General features: G+C 42.2%; 1 protein-coding gene and 1 long non-coding RNA gene across 12 annotated transcripts in view; one reads left to right on the top strand and one right to left on the bottom strand.

Moving 5' to 3' along the window:
* Positions 1-871: 871 nt before the first annotated feature.
* The window catches only part of NUMB (NUMB endocytic adaptor protein), a 65,155-nt gene continuing 46,681 nt past the window's right edge, over positions 872-19,345 (top strand). For 2 of the 11 annotated variants that reach the window (XM_083606943.1, XM_083606938.1), the window contains exon 1: positions 1,081-1,205. The gene's annotated coding sequence lies outside the window, so the exon portion shown is untranslated. Of the gene's footprint in view, positions 1,394-19,345 lie in introns of all 11 variants that reach the window. The other 9 variants (XM_083606940.1, XM_083606942.1, XM_083606948.1 and 6 more) reach the window with 8 other exon arrangements.
* On the bottom strand, positions 7,937-13,898 carry LOC310767041. The gene is made up of 3 exons (XR_014550593.1): positions 12,093-13,898; positions 9,570-11,847; positions 7,937-9,220 (listed from the first exon to the last, which is right to left on the bottom strand). It is a non-coding gene; the product is annotated as an uncharacterized lncRNA (long non-coding RNA).

Below are 19,345 nucleotides of genomic sequence, written 5' to 3'. Positions count from 1 at the left end.
AGCCCCAAGGTTGTCATGACAGTCATGAAGTCCCAAACCACACCAGAATCAGTCACCTCAACATGGATTTCCCCCGAAAGCAACACTCTGGGAGTCCTCAACCATGCCTCCGAGACCAACTCTGCCAGCTCAGGCAAGGAGACTGCTTGGCAGCAAGGCAGTAAATTAGCAGAATCTCTAATCTGTCCCGATTGCTCCATGTCAGGAACACACACTCTAGATTCCCACAACTGGACAGAGAGCCCAGAGAGAGAGATGGAATCTCTCTAGACTACAGCAATTCTTCCTCTCCATCCCTCAGCTCTGCCCTGATGCTGCCCTGAGGACCCAGGTGGGCACAGCTGGGTGAGACCAACTCCATCCTGCTCACCCACCCAGGTCTCAGTAATGGGTGAAGCGGCTTCCTCATCCATAATCAGATCATGCCTAGCCCTACCATGTACCACTGTAATTGTCCCCCCCCCCAACTCTCCCCTGCTCCTGCCCTCCCAGGCACATCCTCCCTCCATCAAGAAAAATAACAAAAATCCACACAAATTGAAATCAGTTAAAACAATTAAAAGCAGTTAAAACATTGGCCCTGTCTCCTAGATCTGAGAAAATATGGGAACCCAATATGGGATCTGGCAAATTTTAAATACACAGTATAGTGCTTCTTAGGATTACCCTGGGAATATCAGCAACTCTTAGAGGAGAGCGACAAACCTGTAAACTGAATGACACCAACCAGCAATGTTTCCGTCAGTGAAGGGTTAATTCCAGGTCAGGTGTGCCCTGCCCCGCTCTTTTGAACTGTGTCCCTCCCTACTGTGCAACCAAACCAAGCAGGGCTAGGCACTTTGCATCGGGTACTTTATCAGGAAGGCGGAGCCTGAATGATCGCATCTCTTCTGACCTATCGCAGCTGCCGCTTCTTGCGGTTTGGACCGACAAAAAAAAAAACAACCAAGGAAAGAAGTGGGGGCGTCAATGCTTCGGTGTGAATCAAATACTGCGAAACGACAAGGCGGAGCGAAGGCTTGACGGGCTCAAATCCCCACCAATACCTACCAGCGACTGGGGCCGTAGCAGCCAATGCGCCCGCGAGGCTTGAAGTAGGGAAGGAGAGAGGGTAGCGAAGGAGGTGGGAGTTGTTGTCAGGGTGTAGGAGGCAGCTCTGCTTGGCGGCTGAGGAGGAGCTGAAGGGAGGCGGCCGCGGGTAGCAGGTGAGAGCGAGCGACGGAGCGAGCGAGCGGCGGCCGGGCCCGGTAGGCGCTTGGCTGAGGGAAGGGGCTTCCGCGGACGACGAGGCGCGGTTCCTCCCTCCCTGCCCGGCGGGGAGAGCGGCGGGGCGACCTGTGGCGGAAGGCCCGAGCTCCCGGGTGCGGGGCTGGTCGGCTCCGAAGCCGTGTGGGTGAGCCTCGAAAGGGGAAGGGAGGAAGGGAAGGAGGAAGGAAGGAGGTGCGGGGCTGCTGCGCTCAAGAGGAGGCGGCGGGGAATCCGGGGATGGGGAGAAGCGGGCTCGCGGAGTACGTGTGAATGAGTGCAGCGGCGTGCAAGGGAAGGTGCGAGTGCGGGGTCGGCTCGAAGGGGAGGTCGGGCGAGGTGCCGGAGGGAGGTGGGGCGCTCGAGGTGCCCGGGAAAGGAAGGGGCCGGCTGGGCGTCTCTCGGCTTCATACACACATATATACAGGGTATATCTCTCTCTATATAATGGTCGGCTGGGCTGGAGCTGAACCTGGGCGAGGATCTGCGGCGAGTGGCCCAGGAATGCGGGCGGATGAGGAGCCCTGCGGAAGGGAGGAAGGAAGGAGGAGAGAGGGAGAGGCGGATAGTGCAGGAAGCGGCGAGGAGGGAGGGAGAGGCAGAAGCGCCGCTCTCGCATCCCCGGGAGCGGAGGGACCTCGGCGGGCGAAGCTGCCCTGCCGCCCCTTCCCGGCTTCCGGGGTGCCTGCCTGCCTGCCTGGGACTGGCCTCCCTTCCAGGCCCCGCTTGGTTTGGGGAGCCAGGGATTCGTGAAGGAATGTGGCCAACTGGCTTCCTCTCCTCGGAGTATATCTGCCCTATATTTCATTCTGTCTCCGGGACTACTTGTTTGTAAATGAAGCCTTTTTGCAGATTCCTGGCTTTGCAACCCCTGGAAAAGGGGGCGGCGGCGGGAAAGAGCTGATAAGCTAATTGAGCGAAGCGCCGTCCCACCTATTCTTACTTGGCTTTGTGCGAAGCAGAATTGATGTGTGATAGGATTAAAATCAACGAGGTTGAACTTTGAAAGATTGGGTTTGGCACTCGCAATATGATTACTTTGGTCTTTAAAGGAGAGCTTCATTTCCTTTTTATGGCTTTCTGTCAGGATGTTGGGCGCAAAGCTAGTTTATATCTTTTTTAAGAAGAGGATTAATATTAATACAAAGTGCAACAATTACTGAATCATAAAATACTAGGTTTGTGTGTCATGTTTCCAAATAACAAAATACTCGAGTTTTTTTATCCTTTCTATGAGTATTTATTGTGAAATGATCTGTCCATTTGGCTTGTAATGTCTTGCAGCAGCTCTCATCTAGAACTCCTTCATCCATAAGATTTATGTAACCTGCTCATTAATTTTTCATACAGCTCTAAAAGTTTCTGGTAGAATTTATTCTGTTTAATGTGTAGGTTGTTGTGTCTTCCAAGATGCTTATAAAAGCACTTATAAGGATTTGTTATTTGGTTGTAATCAGCTAATTTTATTATTTATACCCCGCCCATCTGGCTGGGTTTCCCCAGCCACTCTTAAACATTTTGTGGTCCTCAAATTGTGTGTGTGGCATCTTTAGCAAAGATGATGTTTAGGAATACAGTTGAACCATAATGGCATTTGTATCTGGTTATTCTCTGCTGCAAAAGTGTGTATGTTACGCATATTTCACTTCTCCAATCCTTGGGCTTGTTCTGTAGTTAAAATCATGATAGGTCTCTTAAGGCCAACTGCTATTTAATGTTTGACATAGTAAAAGAGTGCTGATCTGTACAGTTTTTCTGCTGGATTGTTGCAATGTTTTTCCATTCTTTCCTTCTTGGCCATTCTTTATGGAAACACTAAATCAGTGACATCACTCATGTGAGCAAAATAAAACCATAAATTGTCTGTTCCTCCTCAGTTCAATCCTTGTCCTTTATCATATTAACTTATTTAATCTACAGATAAATAGACGGTGGGGTGGGGAAAGTTGCTGTTACACAAGTTCTGTACAAAGAGTGGCAAAGCCAAGATGCATAGTGAAAACTTTCTGTCACTGATGCCTCCTTGGCTCAGACATTTGCACTCTTTTAATAGAAGATACATAGAGACAAGGAGAATAATTTCCACAGTGATGTGATGCATCTTCCAAAGTTTTATTTGCCTAATCAGATTTAAGTTCTTAATTCAGTAGTGTGTATAATATATATTACCCTGTGTTGCCTGTAGCATCATTTGTGCAAACACTCTAGGTACCTTATTGCAACAATGTAATACCGGTTTAATTAAATTCAAGCTGTAGCCTAGCAAGGGTTTTGTTTTTGTTTTTTTTGCATTGTTTTTAAAGACTTACTGTGTTCAACCTTGCAAATAAGCTCACAAAAGTTACTAGCCCACATAAATATTATCTAGGCCAGGGGTCGGCAACCTTTTTCAGTCATGGGCCGGTCCACTGTCCCTCAGACCATGTGGTGGGCCGGACTATATTGTGTGTGTGGGGGGGGGAATGAACGAATTCCTGTGCCCCACAAATCACCCAGAGATGCATTTTAAATAAAAGCACACATTCTACTCATGAAAAAACACCAGGCAGGCCCTACAAATAACCCAGATATGCATTTTAAATAAAAGGACACATTCTACTTATAAATAATAATAATAATAATAATAATTTTTTATTTATACCCCGCCCTCCCCAGCCAAGGCCGGGCTCAGAGCGGCTTACAAGCAATAATAAAACAAGATTAATGATTACAACTTAAAAACAAAAATAAAATACAACATTAAAATAATGGAACATCAAAATATTAAAATGTAGCCTCATCGCAGGAGGAGAAGGAAAAGAAAAAAGAAAGAGAGCGAGGGAGGGAGGGAGGGAGGGAATCAGATTGGCTCCAAGCCAAAGGCCAGGCGGAACAACTCTATCTTACAGGCCCTGCGGAAAGAAATCAGATCCTGCAGGGCCCTGGTCTCATGAGGCAGAGCGTTCCACCAGGCCGGAGCCAGAGTTGAAAAGGCCCTGGCTCTGGTTGAGGCCAATCTAACGTCCTTAGGGCCTGGGACCACTAGGGTGTTGTTATTTATGGACCTTGAGGCTCTCCGTGGGGCATACCAGGAGAGGCGGTCCCGTAGGTACGAGGGTCCTAGGCCGTGAAGGGCTTTAAAGGTCAAAAGCAGCACCTTAAATCTGACCCTGTACTCCACTGGGAGCCAGTGCAGCTTGAAAAGCACTGGGTGAATATGCTCCCATGGCAGAGACCCCGTGAGGAGCCTCGCTGCAGCATTCTGTACCCGCTGGAGTTTCTGGGACAGCTTCAAGGGCAGCCCCGCGTAGAGCGAATAACAGTAGTCAAGCCTGGAGATGACCGTCGCATGGATCACTGTGGCCAGGTCGGGGCGGGAAAGGTAAGGGACCAACTGCTTGATGCGGCGAAGGTGGAAAAATGTCGCCTTGGCTGTTGCTGTAACTTGCACCTCCATGGAAAGGGAGGCGTCAAGGATTACACCCAAACTCTTAACGGAAGGCAATGGCACTAATTGGGCCCCCGCAAAAGAAGGGAGTTGGTCCCTCATCCCCATGCCATCCCGACCTAGCCATAGGACCTCTGTCTTCGAAGGATTTAGTTTCAATCGGCTCCCACGAAACCATCCAGCCACAGCTTCCAAGCATCTGGTCAGTGTGTTCGGGGCCAAGTCGGTGTGGCCATCCACCAGCAGATAGAGCTGAGTGTCATCAGCATATTGGTGACAGCCCAGCCCAAAGCTCCGGATAATCTGGGCAAGGGGGCGCATAAAGATGTTAAAAAGCGTCGGGGAGAGAATTGCGCCCTGCGGCACTCCACACACCAAGGAGTGGTGCGACGACATTTCCCTCCCTAGTGCCACCCTCTGTCCCCGACCAGAGATAAAAGAGCACAGCCAGTTACGGGCTATGCCCTGTATCCCCACGTCTGCGAGGCGGTGGTCCAGAAGATCATGATCGACCATGTCAAAGGCTGCTGACAAATCTAAAAGGATCAGCAGTCCTGACCCGCCTCGATCCAGTTGTCTACGGAGATCATCTGTTAGGGCAACCAGAGCCGTCTCCGTCCCAAAACCAGGACGGAAACCGGACTGAAATGGATCTAATGCATAATGGATCTTATGTAAAAACACGCTGATTCCCTGACCGTCCACGGGCTGGATTGAGAAGGCAATTGGGCCGCATCCAGCCCCTGGGCCTTAGGTTGCCTACCCCTGATCTAGCCTGTCAACTTGCCCACACACAGTTTTAAGAAAAAAAGAGCCACGCTTTTTGGTTCTCTTCATCATGGAGTGAGCAAGAGGCTGTATCAAGCCTCAGTTGGTCCATGAGGGGATGGATGATGGAAGTGGAATATTTTGTAATCTCTAAATTTAGGAGATTTTTATGTTGTGGAAGTATTGGTGGGAAGATATGACTTATTGATATTATCTTGCACTCTGTTTATAGTAGCACAATTGGGGACTGGTACATCAAACAATCCATTTGAAGTGCTCTGTCTAAAGTCTTGCTGGCAGAAGATACAATACTAAGTAACTTTACTACTCTGTTTTAGGAGAATGAATCTTATCAGATAACATCTTTTAATCCTGAGCCATTTTTGAAGATTTTATAGGCTCTAGAGTACTCTGGAATAGGGTATTGTCAATACCCAGATCAATAAAACAGATATCAGCAATACAAACGTTTATTGGCTAATATATTTTATTGGAGAAATAAAATATTGGACAAAATATTACATTGGGAGAACAATTTCATGACTCTAAATGAAAATATACTGCAAGTTTATTCTGTTGATGACCTCTTTTGTTCCACACACTTGCAATGCCTAAAAAGGGGGCCTTATATAGGAACAAGTGCTGTAACTAATGTGCTATGGTAGTGAAAGTAGATGGCACGCTGTGCCAGAATTCCCTTATTGTCTGCTGTCTAAACATAGTGATGAATATAGGTAAACTGTCTTTCTGGACTTCAAATATTCTGTACTCTGTAGCTCTCTTCTGGCATTAACTGGCTTGAAGAAACAACATACCAGTGAATACCAGTTTCTGGAAACTGCAAGACAGCAGAATGCTTTTGTTCTTGGGTCCTGTTTGCAGACTTCTCACTGGCATCTGGTTGGCACTGTGAGAACAGAACATTGGACTAAATGGGCCTTTGTCCCAATCCAGAAGTCTCTTATGTTCTTTACCATAAAGGTTCATCTTTAGTTGCCTCTTCCCTCCCCTGACCATGCAGCTCTTCCAGTCTCTCTTATGATGAGGATAAAGTACTGTAGTGAAGCTTTTTTTATCTGTGGAAGTACCCTGTGCAAGGGATAATAATGAACTTCCAAGCTTCTCAATCTGTGGAGGGGCTCCACAGAATCAAAGGTTTATCTTCATTATGAAAGAGACTAAGAGATTTGTGTTTACTTGCGGGTGGAGTGAAACATGTGGTCTCAGTATACACCTATATTGCCTCTTCAAGTTAGTAACGGTGAAGGGTGGTGGTTATTTTTATATCTTTCTTTGCCCACTGTAATCACAGACTCCTGTTTCAAGCATGGCAGGACCATGCAACCATCATACCAAATTGTTGGCATTGGTGAGGAGATCTACAGGGAGCACCCTATCTGCACATTATCTTGTGTCTGGGATACTGATACAGATCTGGTGTTTCCCTGCCTAGTCAAACCCTGCCTTTCTGTAGTTGCTACTATTAAACAATTGGGAATCTGAAATCTTTGCTGATCTACTGCAGAATAACCAAAGATCTGGCTGTTGATCCCAATCTACCTTCTGTCCACCCTGATTGAGGCAGGTTCTGAGTGTTGTCAACCTTCTTGAAAGGTACACTTACCAATATAGTGTTACTTCTAACTGTCCTGTCTGAGTGCAGCTGAGTACATGTTGAAGTTTCAGCAAATAGGTTTCAACATTTTAAATACTGTCTTCTGAAATTATATTTTGCTTCTCATGCAAGAATAATATAATTACAATTTTTTGTGATATATGTTGACTTATAAAAGCTGGAAATGTTATTTTCTGTAGTTCTCTATTATAGCAAATTACAGTTATTGATGAAGGATAGTAAGTCATTACACAGTACATATATGTTTTATAACTTTAACCTCTTATTTAGAATTTTAAAGCCATCTAGTTTGCCAACTATAAAATTCCTGAGAAACCTTGGCTGGCTTATGTCTCTTTTTTTCTTGGAAAGAGCTGAGACAGTTCTGTGGAAAATCACTAAATCAACATTTTCCCCCTTATGCAAACCTGGTATGCTTCTGAGTTGTACTGACTTTTTGTAATACTGCGTCTGCAAACTGCAACATTCCCAGAAGGAATAGTTCTGGGTATTTTGTTCTGCTAGTTTTGAAAAGCTTAGAACTATTGCCTTTACAGAGTTCTCTGGTGGGAAACTTTATTGATGGACATCTGTATGGACAGCCTGATTCTGTGCATATTTGCTCAGAAGTATATTCCACTGAGTAATACATCTTATTTGACCATAACACACTAATATATTCATACAAATGGGACTTTACTACCAGGTAAGTGTGTATAGAAATGCAGCCTTGCTTTGTGTAGTGTAGAAGATCTTAAGTTTCACCCAAGAAAATAATGTGTCAGGTGCATTTAACTTTGATTTATATTTTGCCTAAAGCTGCATTCTTGGTTTCTGCCACTGAAGAAGCAAGAAGCTAGTGGTAGACTAGGTAAAGTCAATTGATAGTGGCAGTGCAAAGTTTTCAGAAACTTTACCAGTACCTTTAATTAATTGGGATTTGATTTAGCATTTGTCTTAAAAGCAAAAAAGTAAATACTGTTTTTTTTAACTATTCCGCACTTTTCAGTACACAAAAGTAGTTTACCTGAAATATTTTATATAGACCAAATAAAAAATGCACACTTAATGTGGTTTAAATGTTCATAGAAATTCACATCTGTGCTTTAAAATGTATTGTACTTTTCTCAAAAACAAAACAATTCAGTAGCATATACTTAACATTGTTCAAATGATAAGAAAATAATTTGGGCACTGTCAGCTGTTAATATGGTAGGAATACATCTTGTTTGACCATAAGCCATAACAAAACTAACATAGTCATACAAAATAAAATTCATGAACAGTGTCTGCATAAGATATAGCTTTAGCAAGTCTAGAAAGCTGTTCATAATAGATACAGGTATGCTTTCTAGGGATAGTCACCTGAAAAAAAGTTAATGGCAAAGTTTGAAGCTGCTCAATTTGACAAAATCGATTGCTGCAAATCTTCTAAACAATGTATTTTTGGAGAAATATGTGATAGATTTCCCCCCACAAAATATTTCACTCTGTACGTCTGCTGTAAAGAAGCAGAGGACTCAAATTTAGCACATTGATGCCTGACAGTGCAGGATCTAGTATACATGGCATCTACTGTATTTAGGAGGGTGATCTTGGCCACAGTAGAATGCTTTCTGGACTGCTTTGCGCATCACATTAAACCATAGTTAAAAACAAACTGTGGTGTAATGTTAATGTGTTAGGTGCACGCTGCTGAAATGTCCTCGTTCTGCTCTCACTGCCACTGCACTTCTGGGAAACAAACCAGAGAGGCCTTAAGTGATAACCAAGGATTGTTATTCATTTCCTGTGCATGGTTCGTTTGGAGAGAAACAAGCCATGAGCCTTGATTAAAAAGTCACAACAAGGTGGACTCCAGCTTGTTTCCCAGTAGCAGAATGAGAATATTTAAGTTGTGTGATCACACTACTTTCTCATTAAACCATAGCTAATTTTAATTATGTTTTAATTTGATGCATGAACTATAGCAGTGTGTGCCTAGGAACCCTTAGGAAAGGGTTGCAAGAAATGGTGATAGTTTTAAAAAATATTTGTTGCAATTTCAAGACATCAAATATGAAACACTATTCACACAGAAAGAACCTGGGTGTGAACCATAAGACAACTAGGTATCTAGAAAGTATTAGTAATGGATACTGTAAATCTATAGATTTACTACTGGTCTAACACGCGGGTGGCTCTGTGGGTTAAACCACAGAGCCTTGGACTTGTCGATCAGAAGGTCAGTGGTTCGAATCCCCGCGATGGGGTGAGCTCCCGTTGCTCGGTCCCTGCTCCTGCCAACCTAGCAGTTCGAAAGCAGATCAAAGTGCAAGTAGATAAATAGGTACCGCTCCAGCGGGAAGGTAAACGGCGTTTCCGTGCGCTGCTCTGGTTCGCCAGAAGCGGCTTTGTCATGCTGGCCACATGACCCGGAAGCTGTACACCGGCTCCCTCGGCCAATAAAGCGAGATGAGCGCCGCAACCCCAGAGTTGGTCACGACTGGACCTAATAGTCAGGGGTCCCTTTACCTTTTAACACCACAGTTGACAATTAAGAAGTTATGTTGAAGAAAACAATGCCTCATTAAGTGGCTTTCTCAGTTATGACTTTTGAAGATTTGATGTTTAAAAAGAAAACAAAAGATATCCCAAATATATGTCTCATTATGTACTTTGATTTTACACAAGGGTAATAGTTTTGAGAAGAAAAGGATCACATTGCGGCTAGAGGAATTTTTGAGCAGGAATGGTATAAAATTGGCTACCAGGGGCCAGCAAGACCTACATTTGTAAACATAAGAGAATACTATTACAAATTGCTTTTCCAGTGGTATCTGACACCTCACAGTTTGAGTAATATATATATCTGGCATGAAGATAAAGGTTTGGATGCATGAATCCTCAAATGCAGATATAGGTGGCAACCATTTTGCACTATTGACACATGATTGCCAATGCTTGGGTCCCTTTGGACCCGGAAGAAGGCGGAACAGGGTGGTGGTGGAATGCAATGGGCTTATGTATGTTCCACTGATGCACACGGGGGTCAGGAACGGAACCCCTGCGCAAAATGGTCACTGCCTGTATGGTACTCTTGTCCTTTAATAACAAAATATGGGGGATAAGTTACAATATTAATCAAACTAGTTTATGCATTATGTTATAGTTTTGGATCCTTTGACAAATCTGTTGGGCTGCTTAGATGACCAGATTAAACCTAAAAGATTGATATGGAACCTAATAGGTGATGCCATTATGTTAATAGTCCAAAAACAGAAGAACAAACTGAACAAGCTATTGCCTACAATTAAAATAATGGCTAGTTGAACTTTGGAAAGTGATGAAAATGCATAAACCTACAGAATGATGGAAGACACAGGAAGGAAACTTTTTCGAAGTACCATATTTACTCAAGTCTAATGTGCCATCAAATCTAATGCGCACCTCAATTTTCAGAACCTTGAAACTAAAAAAAGCATTTGCTGGCAAATGTAAATGTGCTATTGAATCTAATGTGCACCTTAATTTTCATAATGTTATTTGGCAAAAAAAGTGAGCATTAGTTTCGAGTAAATATGGTAAATGGCTTTCAGTGATTGAATATATGAAAGATACGGATATGAGATATGGATATTATATATTTTTTCTATATGGTAATAGCATATGGTCAGAACTGTATTTATTGTTTATGGACACAGCAAAATTTTGTATTAAAATTGTGATGTTTAAATCTGTGGTACAGATACATTCTGAATACAGTCTTATCCACATCTCGGATGGGGTACCCTAGTGTTATCACACTTTCTAGTGTTCTTATTTATGTGTGCACTTGAACTTGCAAGTTATGCATGTATCCTTGGAAACAGGGTTTTTGGCAATCTTTAATCTGAGTATGGCTGCATGCCATAGGGGTTATTACATTATGTTAATGCCCATTCACACTTGCTTGGGGGCACCAGTAAAATTGCAAGATAAATGTGGATAAAATGGTGTTCATGCAAAATGGCAGACACTTAAATAGTTTTGCAACTTGAAGTGCTAATTGCAATGGTATGGAATGATAAAATGGTTACAAAATAATACAGGCTATCCAACAAAATGATAAATCATTCAGTAATGCTCACAGATCACCCAGATCCACACTGCTTGTGCCAATAGTTTAAAATTGCTATTTAGGAAATAGAAATGGATGGAGGGTAGAGAGCTGTCACAAATGGCATATGGGAGGGTACTAGAGAACTGTCAGGGCTGCAGTGTGAGTCTAGGTGTGCCAAGGGGGTGCTCAAAGGCTAATGCCTAGGCTTTGGACAATGTAAGAATAGCAAGACAGTGATATTTAGGAAATGAGGCAAAAGAAAGAAGGAGTAAAACACAACTAGTTAACCTGTCCTGAGAAAGAGAGAGAATAGTTTCTCTTGAGTTTCACTGTGACCTGTTTGTGTGATGTCACAGCTGTAGACCGAGGCTTTAGCAGGAATTAAGTGTGAAGCCTTTTGGTGGGTGTGGTGGGTTCACTCCAAAACAGGTAGTTTGCAAGTTTACTGTCTTTCCTAAGGGACCCAGGTCCAAGCATTGATGGGTTGGTCAAAGATAGCTCAAGGATGACATTAGAAGGCTTGCCTAAGTCCCCTCACCATCCTAAGGTGGTTCCAAAAAAAGAGAAAAAGTACTTCCCTTAAGGGTGATCACAAAGCACCTCCTAAAAGAACACCAAAATAATCTGAAATAAAATTTAAAAGTATAGTAGTAAGGAAAAGGGGAAGGGAGGCAAGGGTAAAGGATCTAGCTAAGTTGGAAAGGTCTGCTGCTATAATACAGTGGTACCTCGGGTTAAGAACTTAATTCGTTCTGGAGGTCCGTTCTTAATCTGAAACTGTTCTTAACCCGAAGCACCACTTTAGCTAATGGGGCCTCCTGCTGCTGCCGCGCCGCCGGAGCACAGTTTCTGTTCTCATCCTGAAGTAAAGTTCTTAACCTGAAGCACTATTTCTGGGTTAGCGAAGTCTGTAACCTGAAGCATATGTAACCTGAAGCGTATGTAACCCGAGGTACCACTGTAATAGAATTGAGTTGGCTTGGAGAAGAAAGAAGAGTGGAGCATAGAATAATCTTGTGAGAGAAAACTGAACAGTGTCAGGGTTTGAGGGATACCTAGTTACAGGAAAAAGAATTCTGATGGGTGTTGGCCATTGTCACAAATGATGATTGTGGGGAACAAAAAACGATGAATTTCTGGAGAGAGATGCTTTCTTGGGGAAAAAGGCTTTTATTCTCACCAGGGTTAATTAATGGTCAAATAGAGGGATATACTTGCATTAGATAGGACAGAGATTCTGAAGACCAATTAAGTTTCTGTAGTTTCACCAACGTCTTTTAGCTTTAAGGAGGTCATTTAGCTTAAGCCAGTCTTGCTTCCTGAATTTTTCTGCAGTGGCACTGCAGTCATTGCACAGAGCAAAGCCAAAGTTCAGGTGCACGTGAAGAGTTCCAACTGAGCTAAGTTTCTAGGTAATACTAGCTCTGGAAAAGGTATGGAAAAAGTCTACTGAAATTACCAAAGGTCATATCATGTTCCTAGTAAGGAAATAGAAATTGTGGTTGCTCAGTTGAGGGAAAAAGCGAAGTGGTTTCATGCGAACAATTATGTTATCAGTTATCTTCTCTCAATGCTAGCTTGCGCTTTGGGCTATTCAACAAAACTGTTTGGCAATATGTGGAAATATTGGGGGGGTGATATATAAGAATTTGATTTGATATTTTTAAGCAAAGTGGTTGATGTGAGTTATGTTTTATGTTTGATATGAAAAATGATAATACAAAATTAAAAAAATAAATAATAAAACTGATTGGCAAGTTTTCAAGGCAAACAAGAAATCCCTTTTCATGAAGTGCATAATTAACTTAGGGAATTGACAAGTACAGTGGTACCTTGGGTTTTCAGACGTCTCCGTTGACGAACATTTTGGTTTTCAAACACCGTAAACCCAGGAGTAAATGCTTTGGTTTTTGAACACTCCTTAGAAGTTGAACATACCATGCAGCTTTCCGTATTGAGGCTTCTGTATTGAGTTTTCAGTTTTCAAACGTTTCAGAACTTGAATGGTCTTCCGGAACGGATTACATTTGAAAACCAAGGTACCACTGTATAACCATGTGGTGATGACTTCTTGTAAGAAGGATGAAGCAAATACACATTATATAGATACTTTAACAGTTCTTGGCCTTGATAGCTAGGAATAGAACCTCCATGTTCAGAGGCAACATACTACTAAGTACCAGAGCCTGGGGGCAAATCTTGAATGGGCATCAACATAATTTCTTGCAAATGAGCTTCTTGGAATCACTGTTAGCCAGATGTTGAAAACTGAAGAACTGACTATCATTTAGCAAGGCAGTTGACTGTTTTTAGTAAGATTGATCAATTCTTAAATACTTTTTAAAATGTCATGGGTATTGATACAAGGTCTTGAATATCTAATTAATGAATAATGAAAACTAAATTTTGCCAAACACTTCAGGGTGGGTCAGTGTCATGTTATAGTAGAGCACTTGTTGACCTGCAGTGCCTGGACTGTAGATTAGCTATAAATTGCAGCTCTTTGGAGTGTCGCAACTGACAGTGGATGGGAATTGGTGTAAGTATAACGTGCACAGTTACCTTCCTCAAAGCATTAGCTAGATGAAATAACTTGCTATACTTAAAAAGCAAAAGTACTGACTGAGAAGAGTGTTTACATTTTAGTCTGTCTTCCTGTGTTGTGTGCAAATTAAGTTCCTGTTGTAAATAAAATAAAGGAGGGAGGACACTGTATCTGTAGGATCATAATTCACTTCCTGAGCCACTGTATTGGGAAAAAATAAGAGTTACAGTAGTTATATAGGTGGGCACATTTTGCAAGAACATAAAAAGACTTGAAGATTATGGAATCTATACAAAATCTATATTGTTTTGGCCCCAGAATGAAGCCTAGTTCATGCAGACAGAACTTCCTAATTTGGGGACAGATAATGAGGTATGTACGGTACATTGGAAGTGATGCAAGTGAATAATGCAAGGAAGCAAGTTAACCTGCAATGTTCCTGACATGGTTAGCCATGGTATAGCAGTTGTTCAACACGCTTGCTAGATTAGGAAATCTGAAACTTTGACTTGGATAAAATGAATTGTGGTGCTATGAGCTGATGACTGCTTCAAGTACCATTTTAAAACACAAGTAGGGTAATGCAATTTGAGTTCTAGAGAGAACTGTACTGAGCAGTAGAATTTGATGCCCTGTCTCTCTGCTGTCATATTGGAGTGCTACAGTAGTCTTGATGCAGTAGCAGTGTAGAGGCGAAATGTGTTTTGGAACAATAGCTTGTGAAAAGAATGTACTAGTTAATGAATATAGTGCTGGTCCACAGAAAGTAAACTGAGATCATGAACTGTATTAAATATTTCATGATATGGGAACAGAAGGGCAATTTAACCAAACAAAATTTTAAAATATAAGAATGTGTAGATTACAGGGAGTTTAATGATGAGACCTATTGATTGCTTTAATCTTTTCTCAAACCACAATTAGAAGTTAGTTTACTAATCAGGATCGTAAAGCATCATAGAATCATAGACTTGTCAAGTTTGAAGGGACCACAAGGGTCATCTAGTCTAACCACAAATCTTCTGCCCAACGTGGGGCTCAAACCTACAGCTTTGCGATTAAGAGTTTCATGTTCTGCTGATTGAGCTAGCCTGGCTCATTCACAGCCACGACGCTGTTGTATAGCAAGCTCGTAGTTGAACATCTAAATTGTGCCTGTGTATACAAAATCTTTTGATCACGCCGCTTAGAAATCCAGTAATTGACATAACATTTGGCATCCTGATAATTTCTGTGTAACTGTTCACGTTTATAAGATTTTCCTGCCTTTTAACTGCATTTGGTTGCTGCATCCGCCACACAAGCACATGGTTTTGGGGCAAGAGATAAGCACATGTTGCTGCAGATGAGGTGAATAGAAGATAGCCCGTGTGGGGGAGAGCTCTTGCAGAAAGGTAGGTAGAGCTGTTTACTTTATCTTTTGTCAGGGAAGTTTTTGATTTTCAAACTGTTCAGTCCCACAACGCCTGTACTTCTTTTCTTGGTAGTTCTATACATGCTTTTTTTTTTTTTTTTTGCTTGCATTACAGGGTTTTTAAAAAAGAAGTAGGAAACTGCAGTTTCGTCAATGTAGGGCATTATACTTGTTAAATTCTGTTATATATATATGTGTGTTTGTATAAGAGAGAGAGAGAGACGGGGAGAAGTTTTCTTTATCGTAAACCCCCCTGTGATCCTCAGATGAAGGGTGGTATAGATATTCAACAAATAAATGTGCTGTAAAAGCACTACAGAATACAGTGGTACCTCTGGTTACGTACTTAATTCGTTCTGGAGGTCCGTTCTTAACCTGAAACTGTTCTTAACCTGAAGCACCGCTTTAGCTAATGGGGCCTCCTGCTGCTGCTGTGCCGCCGGAGCACGATTTCTGTTCTCATCCTGAAGCAAAGTTCTTAACCCGAGGTACTATTTCTGGGTTAGCGGAGTCTGTAACCTGAAGCGTCTGTAACCTGAAGCGTATGTAACCCGAGGTACCACTGTACTAAAAATCCAGGAATTGAAATGGCTAGATTGGTATACTTTGTCTGATACTCTTCTTGGTAAAGATGGATCATAAAATCATGCTGATAGCAGTTAACCAGAAATAGCTGGAACTTTTGCCCTTTGGACCTTCTGTCTTTCACATTGTTCGTTCATTCTTTGACTAATCCTTAGCTTCCAAAGTTCGCACAAGTGGAGTGGGTGGAGTGGGGGAAGAGGAAAGGGGAATGGTGACATTCAAAACAGTGCAATAGTAAATTACTGCAGTTGCATGCTACTGATTGCCAGTGAATATACTGTGTGTTGAAGAGGGAAATGTGGTACAGATTAAATGAATACTGTGATTTTGGCTATCACAGATTCATTCCTTGGTTGAATTCGAAGTAAAATTGCTATCCTTTGAAATGCCTTGTGAAAAGGACAATTTCTTGACCTGGTTTAAGAACAGTTTCCTGATTTATTTGAATACTATGCTGTACACCAGTCTTTCCCAACCTGGTGCTCTCCAGATGTTCTGGACTACAATTCCCATTATCCCTGAACAGTGACCATGCTGTCTGGAGTTGATGGTTGCTGAGAGTCCCAACAGCACCTGGAAGGCTGCTGTATACTTTCTCTCCTTGCAGCAGTGCAGGCACACATCCAAAGTCTAAACAAGAGGCATATGCAGCAATATCCTGAAGTCTGTAGCAACTAGGAGCAAATTTGGGAACTTCAGGGGTCTGAAGGCACAAAGTTACAGCCCTCAGTCTCCTACAGATCAGCCTGGCCTTTGCTTACTATAACATAAGTTGAGATGTGTTTCTAGATAATTTTAGAGATAATAAAAGTCTGTTGGTGAAGGGTACCTCCCCTTTAAGTTCACTGTGGCACTAAATTTAAAAGACCCCATTCCTTTTTAAACCAGTAGTTGCTGTGCAAAGAATATGAACAATGATGGCTTGAAAACGTTGCCCATGTTGAACCTGCTTATATCTATTTCATTGTTTACTTTAGAGGAGGTGATATGTTTAAGAGCAAACAATTCTGATACAAGGAAAGGCTGCAGCATTTGAAACTTCATAATTTAGAGAAAATGTGAGTAACGGGGGATATGATAGAGCAGACTTCCTCAACCTCGGCCTTCTATATGTTCTGAGACTACAGTTCCCATCATCCCTGACCACTGGTCCTGCTAGCTAGGGATCATGGGAGTTGTAGGCCCAAAACATCTGCAGGGCCGAGGTTGAGGAAGCCTGTGATAGAGGGATATAAAATTGTGGATGGTGTGGAGAAAGTGAATAGGGAGAAGTTTTTTCTTCTCTCATAATACTAGAATTTCAGGGCATCCAATGAAGCTGAATGTTGAAAGATTCAGGACAGGCAATAGAAAATACTTCACATAATGCATAGTTAAACGATGGAATTTTCTCCCACAAAAAGGCAGTGATAGCGATGAACTTGGATGGTTTTAAAAGAGGATTAAACAAATTCTTGGAGGATAAACCTATCAATGGCTACTAGCCACAATAGCTATCTCAGTATGGCTCTGAATAGTAGTTGCTGGGAATCACAGATGGGGAGACACTGTTCAGCTTGTGTCCTATTTGAGAGCTTCCCATAGGCATCTGGTTAGTCACTGAGAACATATCAGGTTGGCCTGATCCGGAAGAACTCTTATTACGTTCTTACTCTTGAACAGTGTGTGCTTGCTCAGAATTTTTTGTCTATTTATACATGGACTGTATTAAGTGAATATACATTTTTTCCAAACTTAGACTGTCATTTTGGCAAAAGTGTGACTTGCATTTGGATTCAGCAGTTGTAGAGGCTAAATCGTAGACAATGATGCTGAAAAAACTTGCATTCTTACCAAATGGAAATGTGCAGTTCACAAAACCAATAAACTTTCAGGGCTTTCTTCTCTCTCATTTGAAGTAAATCCCATGTGTCTAATATAAATCCACAATGTGTTTGTCTGTTCCAAGCTAGGTTATGATTCCATAATGTTCAACTCTGCAAGGCAATCTGATGAAAAAACTGAACCATAACTATCAAAAGCTTCTATTGTGCATAGGAGCTTATCGCATGTCTATGCAAAAGCATTTAAACCTCCTCTCAGTCTATGTCATGTGCATCTCTTCTGTGTTTTACTGCTAAACTGCAATGGCTGCCTGAGCAACCTCCTTTCAAAGGTGTGTTTATGCCAAGTAGGAAAACCAGCTTCTTTAGTTCCAGTATTTGCACTTGATTCTAGTTGTTGCAGGAATATATTCAATACTTTCACTGCAGTGCATTTCTTCAGTAAAGCCATGTCTACCACCAGGAGACTTCCTGGCAGGTGGGGGGCAGCTGGGTACAAGATAAGCTCTGTACGGGTCTGTCTTTCTGGTACTTACAGTTTGCTTGCTTAGTTTTCTGGGATGCAACATTTACCTGCCTTAAATAATGCTTTCAGTTGCATCGTGAGCAATGTTCATTTCACAACTACTATACTGCAACTTGCAGTGATGACTCGCAAGTCTCCAAAACCACACAGGAACAGCATTTGCCCATAGCCACCAAACTGCAAGAAAACTTCCGACCAAATCAGCTGTGTTCACTGAAGAACTTTATGCAATCAGGTCTTAAATTGCACATTTCCTGGACTTGAGGTGGTGGTGGGAATTGTTGTTTTAGCGGAGGGTTGGTGAACCTTTTTCAACATCAGGACTGAATTCTTTTGTGGGGAATTTTCTGACAGCCACCACGGCAGTGGTGGTTATGGCGAGAAGCAAAAGTCAGCCAATCAGTGGATGTGCTCTTAACCTTTGTACAGTAGACTACATTCTAGCCACACTAGCAGGTGTTTTCCACCAACCCACACAAACATTGCTCACTTTAGACAAGCCGGAGGCATTATTACAGTTCAAAGACACATCCCTGACAGGAGAAAAACACTTGAGGACAGAGTGGAGCCAGAGGTGTTTGGAAGGTGGCCTGAGCAGGGGCATGGCTTACAGAGAGGCCTAGATAGCCACATTTGGCCCCTAGACCCGAGGTTCTCTAACCCTAGTTTACACCTTGGATTAATTTGGGTTCAGGTCATAGCTATTGCTTTGGTGTTCATGTACACCTTCAGGATGGTTGAAAAACAGTGTCCCTAGGAACATACTTGGTGCCTTTTTATTATTTTTTACTTTGAGTAATTGTAGCAAATCTCAACACATCAATATATACAGGCTTGGAACTTAACTTTCAAGCAGTTTGTAGACCTAAAACAATTTACTTGTAAACTGAGCTCTGCTGCAGTGTACATTTCCCTAATGGGTATTGGTGTCTAGTGGGCAGGATTTTCTTGTCATCCTCCTAGATCAGCTTTTCAAACATAACCAGAGCAACAAAGACCAAAAAGACCATTAGATCTTAACAGCCCCCAGTCAGTTCTCCTGAGCTTGATAAAAAGTATTTGAAGCTTAAATTGTTTTGTGCTTGTCAGACAATTGATCCAATTACTTAAAAAGCATTTCCCCAGAACTTTAACTGAGGCGCCGGCAGGCTGTGCAGTGATTAGCATATAATATAACTAGAAAAATAAATAGCTGTCTTTGAAACTTTTAAGCATTCTGTTTGTCATGTAAGTTTTTACGGCTAAACAACGTGCTAAGCATACTTGCACTCATTCTTAGAGGTTTTTGGTATGGATAGGGAAGATCAGGTGCCTGT

The sequence above is a fragment of the Podarcis filfolensis genome, assembly GCF_964270895.1.
Source record: "Podarcis filfolensis genome assembly, chromosome: 1".
NCBI lineage: Eukaryota > Metazoa > Chordata > Lepidosauria > Squamata > Lacertidae > Podarcis > Podarcis filfolensis.
This window is presented reverse-complemented; position numbering and strand designations above follow the sequence as displayed.